This window comes from Entelurus aequoreus, linkage group LG12 (genome assembly GCF_033978785.1).
Source record: "Entelurus aequoreus isolate RoL-2023_Sb linkage group LG12, RoL_Eaeq_v1.1, whole genome shotgun sequence".
NCBI lineage: Eukaryota > Metazoa > Chordata > Actinopteri > Syngnathiformes > Syngnathidae > Entelurus > Entelurus aequoreus.
The window spans coordinates 31,160,471-31,173,874 of record NC_084742.1 but is presented as its reverse complement, the minus strand read 5'-3'; the positions used below and the strand labels follow the sequence as shown (position 1 = coordinate 31,173,874).

The 13,404-nt window shown below is 38.5% G+C and overlaps 1 long non-coding RNA gene across 1 annotated transcript; it reads left to right on the top strand.

Moving 5' to 3' along the window:
- LOC133662025 (uncharacterized) lies at positions 1–12,928 on the top strand. The gene is made up of 3 exons (XR_009828051.1): positions 1–137; positions 1,338–1,375; positions 7,287–12,928. It is a non-coding gene; the product is annotated as an uncharacterized LOC133662025 (long non-coding RNA).
- The last annotated feature ends 476 nt before the right edge of the window (positions 12,929–13,404 follow it).

Sequence of the window (13,404 nt, the reverse complement as noted above, 5' to 3'; positions counted from 1 at the left end):
CCACCGGTGATCAAACTCGACCTGCTGAAGGATACCGAGGTGATGCTGGAGGCTAATCAGACGGAGATGGCCTTTGAGGACAACTGGGACTACTACGTGACCAAACATGCTCTCTTCACTCCGCAAAAAGGAGAGGAGTACGCCTGCCTTGTGACTCACATGGGAATGTCCAGAGTGTTTGTTTGGGGTACATTTACTTTTGAAGTTATTTGAAAATCATATCATACAAGGCTGAGCTAAAGAGAAATAAATGGTAGACATCATATTGATGAATAATAATATATGAATATAACATAATAGCATAATTAACCACACTTTGCAATGATATACAATAGAATCTGCTTTATTTGGTCCCGTTTATGTTCACAACTAGTCTATGTCGAGCCACTTATGAAGTCTTGGTCCACCATGTTCCTTTTACAAAAAAAATGCCCTACTTCAAATTATACATACATTGTCAACCGCTTTTGTCGACATAAAATTTGAAATCCAAAGGGATAATTTCGATTAAAACTGGATCCGTTTATGTCAACATGCTTTGTAGTATCGTTAACTTCATCATGATTGCTAAGCAGTAACGTCTAGTTATTTTAAATGTTTTATTATAATACTTTATTAACACTAGCTTAATAATGGATGATGTGATGGTGGCAGTGCAGTACTACATCACAATAATAAATTAATCCCTGATAGTGTAATTAAACTTTTTTTATTTTTGTAAAGGCAGAATTATATGTTATTGTAGTTCTCTGGATTGTGGTTGGTCAAATGAAGACACAAAAAATATCCAAGAAAATGTTTAATTTGTTTTTAATTATTTAATTAAAATATTTTTTTACCATACCATACCATACCAACTTTATTTATAAAGGCCTTTAAAAACAACCACAGTTGAAAAACAAAGGGCTGTACACCACAAAGAAATAAAGGCAAAGGACAGACTAAAAAATAAAATTTAAAACAGAAGTAAAATACACATTAAAAAAGCAAATACAAAATTACCCTAAGAACAAATTTGTTAGATAAAAAGCAGTTAAAAGTTAAAAACAGTTAAAAGTTAAAAACAGTTTAAAGTCTCATGCTCACCCTAAACTATTTTGTTTCAATATTCGCCACAGCAAGTCATTTGCATAAATGATTTTGGTTTAGTTTTTATGCCGGATGCAAATTGTGTTTAGATATTACCTTATATTGTACACCAGTTTGTGTGACTGTTATGTAGATATAATGCATTGACGTAAGTAAAACAGGCAATCCATGTTAATGAAATACTAATGTACAAATCAAGTGAAATATTTCACATTGAAACCTCTTTTTGTTTTTGTCTCTGTCTGCAGAAGCTGATACCTAATTTCTTCGCACTCCCTTGTTTCGGGTATGTACTGGTTTCATTATCCCTGCTTATGTAAGTAAATACATTTACGTTTGTGCTATATCAGTAGTTGTTATCGTTATACTTTCCTTGCTAACATTAGGTCTGCTTTGTCTCAAGAAGGTTAAGGCTGAAGCCCAAATCTGCCCCTTACCCCTTGTCTTAGTCCTTGGCCCCTCGGTTGTGCATGTTCATGTCAAACAAGTGGTGTCCCTATTATCCAGAAGAGCGAAAACTATGAACATGTCGGATATTTAAAAAAAACGCCTTTTCAGTGTTAAAACGATATACATCCACCAAAGTGGAGTGTCAAAACAGTCTTTTGTCTACACGATAATGCATTCACCCGCTGTCGCGCACAGTGTTATGAGAAGAACGCTGAGCAGAAAGCACATAAGTCAGTGTAAGTAACTAAAAAGATTATTGGTTTTCATAGTAATGACCCTCGTGTTTTATCAGGTGTTGTATCTAGTAAACTACGTTGTCCACAGAGCAGCTAACAAGTGATAAGACTGCTAATCTACCTCTAATATTTATATTAGATATGTTTATAATGTTGTTTTTTTAATTTAAAAATCGCTTGACATGATGACCAACTAACACAACAAATTTACATATTGTAACTTCTGAATACTGTGACAATCGTTTTTTACAGCTTATTATCTGTCTCCTAATTGAATTGTAATGTAGTACATGGTAGTGTAGAATGTTTACTAATTACGTCACAGCCATCAAGCAGCTTGAGGTGAGGATGTAGCGGGAAACTAAAAAAAACGAATCAAAGTAAAGTATAGCAATGATAAACCAATAATACAAAAGTGGTCTTTGGATTCCTGGTCACATGACCAAAAAGCTATTGAAAGGAAAAACCAAAACATGAGCCGAGAATATTAACAATAAACAAACAATATTAAAGTTGTTTTGACGTTACAAGTAGAATGACAAAAACACCTATTGAAGATTAAAATTGTCAAAAATTTAAAAAAAATTAAATCCATTCATTTTCTACCGCTTGTGCCGTTCGGGGTCGCGAGGGGTGCCGCAGCCTATCACAGCTGCATTCGGGCGGAAGGCGGGGTACACCCTGGACAAGTCGCCACCTCATCGCAGGGCCAACACAGATAGACAACATTCACACTCACATTCACACACTAGGGCCAATTTAGTGCCGTAATGATGAACAAACAATATGAAAGTGGTTGGGGATTATAAGTACAATGACAAAAATACTATTCAATCAATCAATCAATCAATGTTTATTTATATAGCCCTAAATCACAAGTGTCTCAAAGGGCTGTACAAGCCACAACGACATCCTCGGTACAGAGCCCACATACGGGCAAGGAAAAACTCACCCCAGTGGGACGTCGGTGAATGACTATGAGAAACCTTGGAGAGGACCGCATATGTGGGTAACCCCCCCCCCCTCTAGGGGAGACCGAAAGCAACGGATGTCGAGTGGGTCTGACATAACATTGTGAAAGTCCAGTCCACAGTGGATCCAACACATCAGCGGGAGTCCAGTCCACAGCGGGGCCAACAGGAAACCATCCCGAGCGGAGACGGGTCAGCAGCGCAGAGATGTCCCCAACCGATGCACAGGCTAGTGGTCCACCCGGGGTCCCGGCTCTGGACAGCCAGCACTTCATCCATGGCCACCGGACCTATGCAACTCCCCCTCGCAAGGGACAGGGGAGAAGAGGAGAGAAGAAAAGAAACGGCAGATCAACTGGTCTAAAAAAGGGGGGGTCTATTTAAAGGCTAGATTATACAAATGAGTTTTAAGATGGGACTTAAATGCTTCTACTGAGGTAGCATCTCTAACTGTTACCGGGAGGGCATTCCAGAGTACTGGAGCCCGAATAGAAAACGCTCTATAGCCCGCAGACTTTTTTTTGGCTCTGGGAATCACTAATAAGCCGGAGTTCTTTGAACGCAGATTTCTTGTCGGGACATATGGTACAATACAATCGGCGAGATAGGCTGGAGCTAAACCGTGTAATATTTTATACGTAAGTAGTAAAACCTTAAAGTCGCATCTTAAGTGCACAGGAAGCCAGTGCAGGTGAGCCAGTATAGGCGTAATATGATCAAACTTTCTTGTTTTTGTCAAAAGCCTTGCAGCCGCATTTTGTACCAACTGTAATCTTTTAATGCTAGACATAGGGAGGCCCGAAAATAATACGTTACAGTAATCGAGACGAGACGTAACGAACGCATGAATAATGATCTCAGCGTCGCTAGTGGACAAGATGGAACGAATTTTAGCGATATTACGGAGATGAAAGAAGGCCGTTTTAGTAACACTCTTAATGTGTGACTCAAACGAGAGAGTTGGGTCGAAGATAATACCCAGATTCTTTACCGAGTCTCCTTGTTTAATTGTTTGGTTGTCAAATGTTAAGGTGGTATTATTAAATAGATGTTGGTGTCTAGCAGGACCGATAATCAGCATTTCCGTTTTCTTAGCGTTGAGTTGCAAAAAGTTAGCGGACATCCATTGTTTAATTTCATTAAGACACGCCTCCAGCTGACTACAGTCCGGCGTGTTGGTCAGCTTTAGGGGCATGTAGAGTTGAGTGTCATCAGCATAACAGTGAAAGCTAACACCGTACTTGCGTATGATGTCACCCAGCGGCAGCATGTAAATACTAAAGAGTGCAGGGCCAAGAACCGAACCCTGGGGAACTCCGCACGTTACCTTGACATAGTCCGAGGTCACATTGTTATGGGAGACGCACTGCATCCTGTCAGTAAGATAAGAGTTAAACCAAGACAAGGCTAAGTCTGACATACCAATACGTGTTTTGATACGCTCTAATAAAATATTATGATCGACGGTATCGAAAGCGGCGCTAAGATCAAGAAGCAGCAACATAGATGACGCATCAGAATCCATCGTTAGCAATAGATCATTAGTCATTTTTGCGAGGGCTGTCTCCGTAGAGTGATTTGCCCTGAAACCGGATTGAAAAGGTTCACAGAGATTGTTAGTCACTAAGTGTTCATTTAGCTGCTGTGCAACAGTTTTTTCGAGAATTTTGGAAATAAACGGAAGGTGGGAGACCGGTCGGTAGTTTACCATGAGGTCAGGATCGAGGTTAGGTCTTTTGAGCAGAGGATGAATAACCGCTTTTTTGAATGCTAGGGGAACAGTGCCGGAGGAAAGTGATAAGTTTATAATATTTAACACTGATGGACCTAATAATACAAACAGTTCCTTGATAAGTTTCCCAGGAAGTGGGTCAAGTAAACATGTTGTTTGTTTTATCCCACTTACACGCTGTAATAATTCCTCTAATGTTATTTCATCAAAAATAGAGAGACTATTTTGGAGGGCAGTGTCCGTCGTATATACAGTCGTATTTGTGTTAATAGAGCCCAGTTGTAGCTGGGATGCGTTGTCTTTAATCTCCTTTCTAATGAGTTCAATTTTCTTATTAAAGAAATTCATAAAATCATCTGCCGAGTGGGTGGAGCTACTGGGAGGAGTCCCTTGTTGGGTTAGCGATGCTACTGTACTAAACAGAAATTTAGGATCGTTTTTGTTGAGGCGGATGAGATTTGAGTAGTATTTAGTTTTAGCTAAGGTAAGCATGCGTTTATAAGTTATTAAACTATCACTCCATGCTTGATGGAAAACCTCAAGTTTAGTCGCGCGCCATTTGCGTTCCAGTTTTCTACATGATAATTTCTGAGCTCTAATTTCTTCTGTAAACCATGGGGTGCGCCTTTTAGGGGCCCTTTTTTGCTTTAGCGGTGCTATACTATCAATAATTTCGCGCAAGGCATCGTCAAAGTTGTTAGTGAGTTTATCAATAGAGCCGACATAATTTGGGAATGGTGCTATTACCGAAGGCAGTAGGTCAGCAAGAGTCATCGTTGTGGCAGCATTAATGTTGCGGCCGCTATAGCAGTTATTATTATTATTAGCTTGTTGACAAAGAGTCAAAACTTCAAATTTTATAAGGTAATGATCGGACATTACTTTAGTATATGGAAGTATCATAACTTTGGAGGTGGTGACACCCCTGACAAGCACTAGATCTATTGTATTACCGTTGCGATGCGTGGGTTCATGTATTATTTGTGTAAGACCACAGCTATCAATTATGGTTTGGAGCGCCACGCACTGAGGGTCCGATGGGGTATTCATATGGATATTAAAGTCCCCCATTATGATTATATTGTCGGCGTGCGTCACTAGATCAGCAACGAACTCTGAGAATTGATGTTGAAAATGAATAAAATAAAGTTCAATGAAAGATAAAACGGTAAAAAACAACTTGTGATAATATATAATAATAATAATATAATAATAATGAATTAGATTTACCGTATATGCATTTCTTTCTAGTGACTGAAAGCGTGTGACACTGAGAACCCATCATTTATTCAAGCCACATCCACACACTGATGGTGGTAGGCTACATTTGTAGCCAAAGCTTGTTAGGGGGAGACTGACGGAAATGTAACTGCCAATTTGCGCCAAGGACCTCTCTAACCACCATCAAACATTCATTCACATTCATCAGTGTGGACTGCAGTGGAGGCAAGTGTCCTGTCCAAGGTGATGGTAGCAGGATTTGTACTGAGCTGAGTTACAAATGTTTGAAGTTTTGTAGCAAACCATCAGATTAAAGTTTGGCGCCATGCCAGGCCCACATCTTACGGTGTAGGCAAAATTCCTTTGCAATATATCATCGTTCATCTGTGTAGTATCTGTCATTTTAATCGCGGCTCATTTGGTCAAAGTCCCTAGGAAGAGTTTGTTCAAGTATGACCCCTGTTTTTGGCCTAAAAATGGCCGACAAAAACCAAGATTGCTGACTTTCTGTTTATTTTCACAATACGTGAATCTGGTGGCAGGGGCGCTACAGTCTCAATATTGACATTTTGTGTTTGGGACCCCAAACATATCAAATTTTTCCCCGGACTTTACGCGCCTGCAAAATTTGGTAAGTTTTCATGCATCTTAAGTGTCTCAAAAATGCGGTTGAATTGGGCGAATAATAACAAATTAACAAATTTCAATTGGGCTTTCGCAGCTTTTTGCTGCTCAGGTCCTGATGATTGTGTTGGCATTAGTGAGAAAAAAAACCTTCCTTCTAACAGGAGACATAAACCGGTGGAGTAGCATTATGTCCCAACCGGTTGGTTTGAGGAGCCAAAACAAAACACAGTGGAATGTGGCGACAAAGTGACGCAGCTGACAAATGCCTACCTGAACACACCAGATTACTAGAGCTGTGAATCTTTGGGCACCACACGATTCAATTAAATTTTGGGGGTTAACGATTCAATTCAGAATTGATTCTTGATTCAAAACGATTTTTCACTCAAAATCATCCATTCATACATCAATACTTTTTTACGACATTGGGTGCCAGTTCTATGATTGACTACATTCCTCCATAAAAAAAAATAAATCCTATATTACTTAAAAGAAAACTGGTTTCGTTTAATAAAATTCTGCCCAAACATTTAATAAAGTAAAATACAAATAAGGCAACAAGGGATGTACCTCAGTCACACTTGTCTTTTCTTCAGTAAATCTTTACAGCAGAAATGGGCATCTACATCAACAATATGATTTGCCTCAGTAGCTGGACAGGACAGATTCCAACAACACTACTTTTTTTGTTTGTTTTTAATCGATTTTTTTAATCGATTAAGAATCGTTACAAATAAGAATCGCAATTCATTCTAAAATCAATTTTTTTCGACACCCCTAGATATTACATTCTGACAGGCTACATGGAGCAAGTTGGTGCTTGGAGCACAAACAGGGTGTAGGGCCCGTGCGCACAACTCAAGTGCTAACCATGACACCTATACATTTACCAAAAGTACACTGTTCAGTTGTGATCTAGTCAGGAAATGGAGGTAAATAATTGCATCTTTTGTCTTGCAGTTGAAGGCATGTCATCGTTGGCAGAGTTGTGTGGCATCCACTCGCTGTGGTGGTTTTCATCATCGCCAGGACAAGGTTGTCAACGTGCCTGTACCTGAGGCTTGGGCGTTGCCAGACCAACAGACTCCATTTATGAATTTAAATGAACACAAAACAAAAACCAGTGGTTTATGTTCACAAAATCCACTACCAAAACTATAAAACACTTAGTTTTCACTCCCTGACCATCTTTACAATCAGAAATCATATAAAATGCATTAATTTCTAGCTCAGACTGTCATATAAGTTTAAAATACTGTACAGTAGTGATGCCGGTAACTCGTTACTTTAGTCTAATATGACCAGGTTTTGCTGTAACAAGTAATCTGTTTACATCTGTTTACAAACCAGTAATCAGATTAAAGTCACTGTGCATTATTATTTTTGTCATTTTCCTTCGCAAAAAGATATATTTACCTTCTTCTTGCATTTCGGGAGTGACAGCATGCATGCGACAAGTCACGTTTTTAGCACGAGAACAACTCGCGTGTAAAGCGCTGATCAGACCCAGGGGCCAACTTACCTTAAGGCAAACAGGAAGTTGCGATTCTAAGGGACCCCAATTGTCTCATGAAAACGATGAATACAGTTTTTTTCTATTTGAAACAATTATTTTAGGGTTGTGCCGTTTAGGCGATTTTTGTGAATAAGTACATGATTGGCCATTGCAGATTAACGTCTTTTTATGCCGATCACAAACGCTGATTCTCTCTGGTTGACAAGCTAGCAGCTCATTGTATATCTCCATACAGTGTGGAGCTGCTGCCCTATAAAAATCACCTCAATTACGGCACATAAACTGCATTTTTTTGTATCTTAATTATCATTATCAAATATTATCACTGGAGGACGAGCCTCAACATGTTACACGTTGAGAGAAGCTATCTTGAAACAACACCAATAAAGAAGTGCTTAGTAAAGTTTAAGAAGGGTAGATGGAACTGCGTTTCAGCAGAAAGTAAACAGTTGTTAACTGGAAACTAGTAAGTATATTAATAAGAGTCTAGGTAGATTATAATTTTACAACAACTGCTGGTGTGTCAGCATTGTCTCAGTCAGATCACTACACTGTAAATCGGTGGCGTCCACACCCAAGCTAGTATCAGTATGTGATCGCTACTACAGTGATCCGATCGTTCTTTTTTTCTCATAATTTTTTTGGTTGCTTTCGTTAATGTTAATAAACTCAGGGAATAATTTGCTGGACACAGAAGTACTTTGAGGTAGATACCCAATGGTTGAATGAGTAGCAGATGGTAGTTTTTGCTTTTCTTTAGTTATTGTGTACTATTGACTTTATTTTGCTTAAACAATTTTGTGTAATAGAAGAGAATAGGGAATTATTTTAAATATTGTGTTGATATTATCAAACTGTCAATAGAAGTTACTATAAATAAATGGAAAAATGTACAGTTAATACATGTGATCAGCATTGGTATCGGCTGATCTCACTCATGGATGATTGGAATCGGCAGTATAAAACCTTGAAGATCCTTAAATTATTTATATATTTTGTCATAATTTGTACGGTTAAAATACACCAACAATAATTAACCAGTCATTATTGTTTTGAAATATCCCCCTCCCTGCTCACACAGTGGACCATTTCACACTACTGGCATGTTTAGGGGGACCAAAACAAATTTGTTGGTGCAGTTTTGGGATTTTTTAAAAATTGTATTATTGAAAATGAAGCGGATTTACTTAAGCAGAGTGAAGAATATGGGAAGGCGAAAAGAAAACCATCAGTTTTCATTTAAACTACCGAAGGTATCAATCTTTTCCTCAGTGACAGTGAATGTATGTGATCTACTCTGTAGGAAGCAGAAGTGACGCGTTTCATCACAAATATGGTAAACCATATTTAAAACAAATTATTATTTTTGACTTGACTAATAAAGTGGGGATAGGTTGATTGGCAACACTAAATTGGCCCTAGTGTGTGAATGTTACTTTTTAAATGAGTAATTCATTATCAGATTACTTTTTCAAAGAAACTGGCAACATTGCTGTACAGTACTACGGTATAAAGAGAAGTGCATATTAAAACAAATTGAAACTACTCTACTTTTGGTTACTTTGTACCCAATAAAGTTTTAGTATCAACTATCAACTTAATATGACATGGTGAGTGTTTGTAAATGTTTGACAACAACTGTACATGCTAAAAAAATGAACTGATTAAAAGGCCGTAAGCTAGTCCACTGAGGCACACAATATCTTGGGCCTTTTGATTCACGTTAGTAATCAATAAATACATGTACAGTATGTTGTCATAATTTCTCATTTTAAATGTAGGCTGGAGATAGGTTGATTGGCATCACTAAATTGGCCCTAGTGTGTGAATGTGAGTGTGAATGTTGTCTGTCTATTTGTGTTGGCCCTGTGATGAGGTGGCGACTCGTCCAGGGTGTACGCCGCCTTCCGCCCGAATGTAGCTGAGATAGGCTCCAGCACCCCCGCGACCCCGGGACAAGCGGTAGAAAATGGATGGATGGATGGACACCCTGCCATTAGGTCAAGCAATGTCAAGTGCATGTAATGGTGCCCCCTGCTGGCCATTCCAAATTGTGTATGAGAGCTACTTTGACCAAAAAATAAAAGAGTAATGAGCTATTTGTGTATTATTTATATGAGTGGCAACATTGAAATTGTAAGCAGATCTCCACTCAATCAGTGCGGTCCGATTCTTTTGGCTCTTTAGTTGTACAGTCGTCTCGCCACATCATGCTTCAAATATTGTAGCGTCACAACATGGCAGATTTTTTCAAGCATATTCTACGATTGTTTGGTCTTAACTTAAGCATTCTCAAGCATAACAATGGCTAAATAAACTAAAAATATAAATATTAGTAGTATTGGCCACTGGTGGAGACCAAACTAATCAGAGCGTGCTGTTCAGTATGTTGGCCACTGATTGACTCAGTCTCAGGCTATATTGGATAATAAAAAGGGTGTAAAGGTGACTAAAGGGTGTTATTTTATGTCTAGATGGCTGTTGAAATGTTAAAAAACATATTTATTTGACTTATCATTAATGATTCCTACTTCGCGCGACTTTCATTTATCACGACCATGTCTGGAACCAATGTACGGCGATAAATGAAGGACCACTGTACTTTGTATTATAATTTGTCATATAATTGAAGCACTAATGAAATGTTTCTTAACCATATGGCCAGGGGGCCCACTTTTGCACTGAGAAATCGTGGGACGGTGTGGCTCGGTTGGGAGAGCGGCCGTGCCAGCGACCTGAGGGTTCCTGGTTTTATTCCCCCGGCTTCATCCATCCTAGTCCCTGGGCAAGACACTTCACCCTTGCTCCTAATGGGTTGTGGTTGTGTTTAGGGCCTTGCATGACAGCTCCCGCCATCAGTGTGTGAATACTTTAAAGTAGGGCTGGGCGATATATCGAATGTACTCGATATTTCGCGGGTTTGTCTCTGTGCGATATAGAAAATGACTATATCGTGATATTCGAGTTTAAGTTCTCACGCAGTTTCTTTTAGCTTTACACTACAGGCGTTTCTTACTCTATCTGGTCTCTCCTTCTCACAGAAATAAAACAAGCGCACCTTCTTACATACGTGTCATACGCCCTCACGGAGCAGAAAGGTAGCGGAATGGGTAACATTAGCTGTGGTGCGAGTGGTAATACGAGAAAGAAGGTGCGAATCTGGTAACAAATGGAGGAATAATTAATTCCCAAGAAAAACAGCAGGGGTCCATGGTCTGGCCGTAGTTTGGCTTCAAGCGGGAAGATGTTGAACAGACAACCGTAATATGTCAAGTAAAAGCGTTGCAACAAAAAGTAGCATTACTGCTAATTCGTAGCATCATTTGAAAAGTCACCCGCTAGAGAATGAAGAGTGCTTGAAACTCCGCATGTCAACATCTCCGGCTGGCGCCAAACCCACAAAATGCCCAAGCAACCTGCACATCAACACCATTTCCACATCAACACCGTATGAAAAAAATAGTCAACAACGGAAGGAGATAACGTCTGCAGTAACCTACCACATAGCGAAGGACATACACTATTTGATTTCCTATTATGCAGCTCATTTTTATTTGACAGTTATTGAAATATCTTGTGTGACATCATGCACAAAAGTGCACTTTATTTGTTTTAAACTATTGTAGTGGCGTTCTGTACAAAAAGTGCACTTTAATTTAGTGTTGTTTTGTTATGTCATCTTTGTGACATCATGCACAAAAGTGCACTAATAATAATAATAATAATAATAATACCTGGGATTTATATAGCGCTTTTCTAAGTACCCAAAAGTCGCTTTACATGTAGAACCCATCATTCATTCACACACTAATAGCTTGTTTTAAAATGTCTGTGACAATCTTGCACTTTCTGTTTTGGAAATTATATGAATGTTTGTGCCACTGCTTAATACCTGTTTAATAAATACAGTTTTGGTAAATTGACTTAGTTGGGATTTCCCTCTGCATGAAAGTTTACAATTAGCATATATTAACGCATGAAGAAGAATGTTTTAATGTAGACACATAGAATCATCATACTGCTGTGATTATATGCATCAAGTGTTAATTCAAGGCTAAGGCAAAAATATTGAGATATATATCGTGTATCGTGACATGGCCTAAAAATATCGAGATATTAATAAAAGGCCTTATCGCCCAGCCCTACTTTGAAGGTAGAAAAGCGCTATACCATTATAACCCATTTACATAGAGGGCCGCCAAAAAATAGCTGTTTCTCAGCTGTGGTCCTTGTGGGGCGCAGCGGTACGCCGTTGTAATACACTTTTCCACCACGTGTGGCAGTAATGACAACGTGAAACAAACAAGAAATCTGGAGCTAAAGTCTTAGAGAACAATTATGACTAAAGTGGTGAAATTGTATTTTCATTTGCGCGTTAATTTTATTGACATTTTAGTTAAGAAACATATTCATTTTGAATTTTGTATATTTATTTTAGCACAAAATAATTGTGTGTAAATGTGTTTTTGTCAGTTATTTATGAGTCCCCTACTATGCTTATGTTTTTAATCAGCCTGATTTAGGCCTAAGGTCTATGTGTTAAATAAATAATAATCATGGTTTCATATCATTTGACAGTGTTGTAAACTGTAAGTAGGTTAGATATAATTCCATCCATCCATCCATTTTCTACCGCTAGTCCCTTTTGGGGTCGCCGGGGTGCTGGAGCCTATCCCAGTTGCACTCGTAATTTTATATAAATTAAATTTAAGAGTAAGATGACTAATTCAATGTCAATATTTGAGTGGGTCCCGGCACTATAGTGTAGTGGAAAAGTTGGGCCCCGAGGTCAAAAGGATTAAGAACCCCTGCACTAATGAACATTAATAAAAAACACCAAAAGTTGGAGCAAATATTATGTTCCCCTTTGTAAATAATATAACAATGTCAACAGAAAAAATACCATGATATCTAATCCACAACTGCATTTAATTAATGTAAACACATTTGAAGGCTATGTTGGTCTGGAGTGAACTATATATCGTTGTAGATGATTGCATTTGACTTGTTTTTTCTTACTGCTGGTATAATTGTGATATGTTGGGCGAATGACTAAGACTCAGGGTCTTCCAAACCTTTCCCGCACATTTGTATTGCTGTACAATAAATATTAATAGTTTTTTAGTGTTTGTGTGCGTGTGCAAATACATAGATACAAATTCATATAATACATTCACACGAGAGCAGGAATATATCGATCATATCAGTTTAGTATCGATCTGATGCTGATATCACCATTGGTTTGGTATTGTTGTTATTAGGATTGACGCCCACCTAGGCCCGACCCCCTCAGCTATGACTTTCCTAAAATGGCAATGTGTCCGGTAAAATGTTTTTATAAAGTTTATCGCGTATTTTTCGCCATTTAAAAGCCATTTAACACATTTCTAATGGGTTAATAAGATGTCAAATATTACAATACAACTGCTTTTGCTAAATCGCTAGCTATGAAAATCTTGCTCTTAAGCCTCAAGTTGCTTTTAAAAAGCGTGACGTCACTGTGTAATTAATACACTGTGGAGTTAGTAAACAACGAGACAGGAGACTTGAGCGTAGTCGAGG